Below are 6,932 nucleotides of genomic sequence, written 5' to 3'. Positions count from 1 at the left end.
AAGAGACAGAAATGAAGCTGTACTGTGCTTTCTTGGTGACCTTTTTGTGCTGTGTTATTTTTTATTTACAAGATTTATATGACACCCTTCCCTCCAAAGACTCAGAGCAGCTTATGGAAGAGAGCAAAATAACTTTTAAAACAAGCAAACAAGAGTGCAAAACAAAACAAACAAAATATGACAAACAGAATAAAGCCAATACAGTATAAAGTAAATGATGCAACACAACTGTATTGTTTTCTGAAGCATTTATCAGAGAATGGAAATGTTTAAATAATAAAAAAACAGACAAGAGTCACAAAAGGGACAAGAAGGTAAAGAAGGTTGAATTTGGCAATTTCATATGTATCAAAAGTGGCCCAAAGCATAAGGACAGATTCTGCATTCAGTTACACCATTGTAAATCCAGAGTGACTCCATGGAAGTTATATTTGATTTAACAGTCAGTGGGTGCATCTACATGAGACACTGACTGTGCAGTAGCCAAAAAATACTGCGCAGTAGCGCATCACAGCATGGACAGTGTTAATACACTACTGGGCAATATTATTAGGCTACTGTGCCATATTATTAGGCTACTGCACATCACCTAAAAGATGCTCACCTGCACTACTGCGCAGTAACTCTGGTTACTGCATATTTATGTAGTACTTGCTAATGCAAAGGCCAATACAAAAATTAAAAATGCAAATTTTCTATGTATTTATATTGTAAAGTTCTCTATTCTTAATAGCTTGATCGGTAGTTGAAATAGTCTTTGGTCAAGGTTGTGCTCATTAGTGGTCTGGTGGAGGCCTATGTACATTTGGCTGAATTATAAGGATTTTTATTAATTTACTTTATGCAGGCACATTAATTTTGAATTAGTGCAAAAGAGGGTCTCCACCAACCATCTTGCAGCATATTTTTCACCTACTGTAATTGAGAGGAACTTGCTTTTAACTTGTGAACTCTCCACTGTCCCTGAATACCATATTTATATCCATACTACACACCCTTGAGTGAGACATACACTTTGTTTTGGGAATACAGAATGAAGGGGAAAAAAAACCTTTTTTGTTACTTGCCACAGCAGGGAATACAGACCCTAGCCATGAAGAGCAGCTCATCAGTCCTCTCATCAGCTTCACTCTTACTCCCTTGTGGGACAACAGCTGTAGGGTTAACCCTCTTAAAACTGATGCCTAATTGTATGCAAGGCAACACTGTAAAAGCCTTAATTCAGCAGTGGCTGGAAGAGGATTAAACCAGGAACTGCTGTCAATTTTGGGAAGCAGCCAGACCCGAGGACTAATTGGGGATCAAAATTACTAGACTGAGATAAAATCTAGAGTTAGAAAGGGCAAGAAGAGTCCAGGGATAAGATGGGTCAGGAAGCCAAGAGGTGAGAACGGTACATAACCCAGCCAAGTCAGAGAACCAGGAGATCAAGAGAAGAGCAAAATCTACAAGTAAGCTAAATCAGGGAACTAGGAGGTAAAGAAGCAAGCATAGTTTGCCAGAGTGTAGTCTAGAATCAGAAAAAGCTCTTTTTTTCCAGAGTCTTGTTCTTTTCTCTAGTCTTACATAGGGTCAAGTGATATGAGCAAGTGCCTCAGGTATCAGGCAGTGCGCAAAAACTTTGGTACTGAGGAAGGCTGTAGGTTGGCCTCCTCCAGCCATTGGGACCAGCAGCAGGGTGATGGCTTTGGGAAGACAGAGGTGCTGGTCAGGCCATGGCCCTAAGTTTAATACTACAGACCTGACTGCATGCAGCAAAGGGCGAAGGAGTGAGGTTGAGGAGAGGAATCCTGCCCCAGCTCCATGCCATCTGAGCTTTCAGCCTTTGCAGAAATAACTTTCTTCAAAAGGCAAACAGGAGGACTAGGGGAACTATAGACCATTTAGCCTCACCTCTATACCTGGGAAGTTATTTGAGTATACCATAAGGAAATCTATTTGCAATCATCTTTTGAAGAAAAAGCTGATCATGAGCAGCCAGAATGGATTTACTATGAATAAATGATGTCAAATAAAGTTGACCTCCTTTTTCAACAAGGTATTTAGTTGAGTGGTTTGTGAATAAACACAGTAGGTATATAACAGCAATAACTAATAATTCAGTAGTGCCCAGAGGTCCCACTGTTCAGACACTACCTATAGCATGATAAATGGCGGTGCCTGTCCAGCAAGCTTATAATTTAAATCAGGGCTCTTCAATTGCCAGCCTGCAGGCTGCATTCAACCCATGAGGGGTTGATGTGTGGCTGCTGTGGTCCCACAAAACCACCACTGCTGCTCCTATTGCTGCAGCTGCTGTGGCAGCAATGGCCAGGGTCTATGCGACAGGGCAAGAAGCCCACTGAGCTTGCTGCCTGCACACCAGTGGCAGTGAGCTGGCTTAGGTCAGGGACCTGTGCTACACCCTTGGTAGTGGTAGGGAGGATCACCCACAGGTAGATGGCAGCAGAAAGGGTGAAGGGAAGGGGCTACATTGCTCACAGTAGGAGTGGAGGGGAGGAAGATAACTCACATAGTGGTGGCAGTTGTGGATGTTTTCACAGCAGCAAGGGGTGGGGGGCTGTACATGGGGATCTCAGGGAGTCTGTCCAGCCACTTCAACATCCATGTGGTGTGCAGCCCTGGGCCCACAGCCTGTGTGGCATGCAGACCCGGGCCACTCTGATGTTGAAGAGCCCTGATTTAAATAAACAGTTGAACAAAGAATGGGACAAACAAAGGATTTTTTAATCCCTATTTTAAAGTTGGAAAATTGAGGCCCAGAGGATAACATTTTCAAAAACAGGAGTCCTAAGGTAGACTCCTAAGGTAGATTTTGTCCATTTATGTCACTTAAAAGCACTAATCTCACTGAAAGTCTTTCAGTAAGGCTTCTGCTCCTACATCCTTTACATTCTTTTAAAAATCCTGACATTAGGTATTTACATATGAATATATGACCCTAACTTTAGGCTCTGATATATACAAATTTATGCTTAATAACTTGCCCAAAATTATAAAAAGAATTTGTGGCAGAGCTGGAACTGAACCCAGCTCTCCTCAGCTCCAGTCCACTGTTTCATTATAAAACTTAGTGAAGTGGGTACCTACAAGAAGTCTTGTCCTCCGTTCACATAGCATAACATTCTAGTGCAGTTTGACAAAATCTTGAAATATGGAATTTATATGGGGCTTTTTACAGAAGTTCTTTAGTTTCTTTAGTTTTTTTTTTAATTTGAAAATATATAAATCAGTTGTAACATGAAAATATAAAAATTAGCTGTAAAATGAAAACAACAAAGCTCAGAAAAAGATGCCTTCAGGATGCATGCACTTCCTATGTGGGTATGTACGAGGCAGAATTCTATTACCGCTTGTTCCCTTAAATAGCAAACTTCCAGCTATGTAAGTAGAGTATTTTGGCATTTACACATAGGTGATGATGCTATTACCCACTGTAAACTGTAGTAGGCTCAGCTGCTATGATGGTGAAGTAGGGCACTTGCTTATGTGTACTTACCAGAGCTTGAGTAAGAGAAGGAAGTAACATAAATGAGCAGATGAGAGAATGTTAGAGATAAGAAGAGTTTAGAAGGTGCAAGAAAGACAGGTCAGAAGGAGTTGGGTAGAATTCACTTGGAGTTCATTTACTAGTTTTATACAAGTTAGATTTGGAGTATTAAAAAAGCTAAGTCACCTTGACTTCTTATGAAGAACACTCTTTGAGGACTCCCTGTGAACTTGCTTAGCTGTAGATAGTTTCATAAGTAGGACACAGAGAGTGCATACAAGTGTTCAAAAGAATCAGGGGAAGTTTATCAGTTTAGGTTTCACAGTTCAAAACTCTACTAGTGGGGCACTGAACAAGTGTTCAGAAGTTGGGGAAACTGTTGCACAGATAACCTACACTGCCAATGGCCTGCAGCCTGGGGGTCCCTGTGCACACATCCCAGCTCCCTGCCCCTCCAGGGAACTCTCATTCACAATTCCCCCTCTCTCCCTCCTGTGAGGTCCAGAGCATATCTCCTCTGTTTTTCATTGCATGTGTGTCAGTTCCTGTTCCTGCACCTGCACACAAGCCAATGATCCGAGGACTGCTCCACCATATCCATGTTGCCCTGTGTCTCACCAAAGATTTAGAGAGATTTCAGGTGCCCATATGCAGGTGACCTGATAAGTGTTCATGCTGGCATGCATCATCCTGCACAGGACTCATGGGCATGAAGTTTCATGTGAAGCCACTTACCCGAGGCTACAGCCACCAAGCCTCCCGGATCTGGCCAACAACTTCCATGTGGTCAATGAAGATGAGGCTGTAATGGATGCCATGCATTCTAGGGTGCTTTGGGAGTACCTTCAAACCATCAACTGGTGCTCTGGAGCCCACAAAATGAGCAGTGACTGGTAGGAGCACATCTCCCAGGGCACCTGAGACGGTGAGCAATGGCTGCAGAAGTTCAACATGTGCCAGGCTACTTTAATGAAGATCATTACTGAGCTGGATCTGTACATTGAGCAGCAGGACAATGGCATAAGACCACTTTTGAATCTGGCAAAGTGTGTTACCATCACTTTCTGGAAGATTGTGACCTCTGGTAGCTTGTGCTCTACTGCCAACCAGTTCGGCATGGGCAAGTCCATATTCAAAGTGGCATTCTGGGACATGTACCTTGTTATCCAGGATGTGCTGGCAAACTGTGCCATCTGCTTCATCAATCTGCCCAAGTTCATTGCTGTATTCCTCCAAGTGGGCTTCCCCAACTGCATTGGGGCTATCAACACCACCCACATCTAAGTCCTCTGCCTGATCCAAGGTTCCAAAAGCTTCATTAACCTCAAGGGCTTTTTCTCCATTGTGTTGCAGGGTGTCATGGACCACTGTGGATACTTCACCCACATCTTCACCATGCTAAAAAGTTCTACAACTCCAGTGTCTTTGAATTGGTAGAGAATGGACAGTATGCCCCCAGGACTGCCAGTGTGAAGGTTAGTGCAATCTTTGTCTCATGAATGATGTGTGTCCCAGGAGGATGGGGGGGCATGGTGACTGCCTGCAGGGGGTGGTGGCAGTGTCAACAGCAGGGGCAGGCCAAGCAGGGAGCTCTTGCAGGTGGCTGCAGCAGTCTCAGCAGCCAGTGTAGGGTGGCGAGTGCTGACCAGCGGTCAGCGACCACCTGCAGATGCCACTGGTGGTGTTGGCGGCAGGGGCTGGGAGGGGGGGTGGTTAGCGGCGAATGCCCACAGGCGCTGCCAGCAGTGTCGGTGGTGTTTTTCGCAGGGGTGCACTGCCAATCTCAGGGGGTGCATGTGCACCCGTGTGTGCCCCCTACGCATCGCCAATGCTTTGTCTCACCCTTCATCATCAGGGACCTGGCCTATCCTCTTCTCCCCGGCTCTTGAAGCCCTGCACAGAGCACCTAGAGAGCAGGAAGGAGCACTTCAACCACTGCCTCAGCAAGTGCCACATGACTGTTGAGTACATCTTCAGCCACCTAAAGGTGCATTGGAAGTTTCTGAGTGTACACCTTGAAGTAGCCAAGAAGAATATGCCACATTTAACCACCACCTGCATCCTCCACAGCATCTGCAAGGCCAGGGAGGTAATCCTCCATGAGGACTGAGAGAAGGAAACACTTTGTGGAAGAACTGCAGTGCATGGAGGAAGCACAGTGCACAGGGAAAAGCCACAGCACATGCCTGTCAGGGCATCAGCACCCAGAGCCCACCTACCTGTGGGGATTCATGGTCAGGAAAGTCCTGGCAGGTTACCTCCTGTTATGGGGTGACACCCAGGTACATAGAAGCAGGAAAGAAGGTACTGAGGGGACTGAAAGCCCTGGCCAGCTGAATGCCAGCCTAGGTCAGGGGACTGTGTATTGTGTGGTTCCTGCCTCAGTTTCCCCATTAGCAGGGTTTGTGGAACTGCTCTTTTCCTTGGGGCATCATGAGGGACCCAGGATGGTAGAGGCTGAAATTCAGCTTTGGGTAGAGGAAGCCCCAAATGGAGGAGAATACAGTGTGGGAAAGAACCATAGAATCATAGATATTTAAGGTGGGAAGGGACCTCAGGAGGTCATCTAGTCCAACCCCATGCTCAAAGCAGGACCAGCCCCAGCTAGATCATCCCAGCCAAAGCTTTGTCTAGCTGTGTTTTGAAAGCCTCCAAGCATTGAGCTTCCACCACCTCTCTGGATAACCTGTTCCTGTGTTTTACTATCCTCCCAGTGAGAAAATTCTTCCTAATATCTAACCTAAACTTCCCTTGCTGCAAATTGAGACCATTGCTCCTTGTTCCACCACTGAGAACAATGTAGCTCCATCCTCTTTTGGACCCCCCTTCAGGTAGTTCAAGGCTGCTATTAAATCCCACCTTAGTCTTCTCTTTTTTAGACTAAATAAGCCCAGTTCCCTCAGTCTTTCCTTATAAGTCATGAGCCATTTTTGGTTGCTCTCTGCCAGACCTTCTCCAATTTGTTCACATCTGTTCTGTAGTGGGAGGACCAAAACTGAACACGGTACTCCAAATGTGGCCTCACCAGTGCTGAATAGATGGGAATAATCACTTCCATTGACTTACTGGCAATACGCCTACCAATGTAGCCCAGTATGCCGTTAGCCTTTTTGGCAACAAGGGCACACTGCTGGCTCATATTCAGCTTATTGTCCACTGTAATCCCCAGGTCCTTTTTGCAGAGCTGCTGCTTAGCCAGTCAGTCCCCAGCATGTACTGGTGCATGGGATTGTTCTGTCCTAAGTGCAGGACTTTGCACTTCTCCTTTTTGAAACTCATGGGATTCCTTTTGGCCCAATCCTCCAATTTGTCTAGGTCCCTCTGAATCCTACCCCTACCCTCCAGTGTATCTACTACTCCCCCCTGCTTGGTATCGTAAGATGTGCTTCAGTTTCTTTTTTTCAGTGGTAAAATTTAACTTTCTTTAATAAAAACATTTTCA

Source organism: Alligator sinensis, unplaced genomic scaffold, assembly GCF_000455745.1.
Source record: "Alligator sinensis unplaced genomic scaffold, ASM45574v1 scaffold295_1, whole genome shotgun sequence".
In the NCBI taxonomy this organism is placed as follows: Eukaryota; Metazoa; Chordata; order Crocodylia; family Alligatoridae; genus Alligator; species Alligator sinensis.
The sequence above is the reverse complement of the archived record's forward strand: the minus strand, read 5'-3'. Positions refer to the sequence as shown.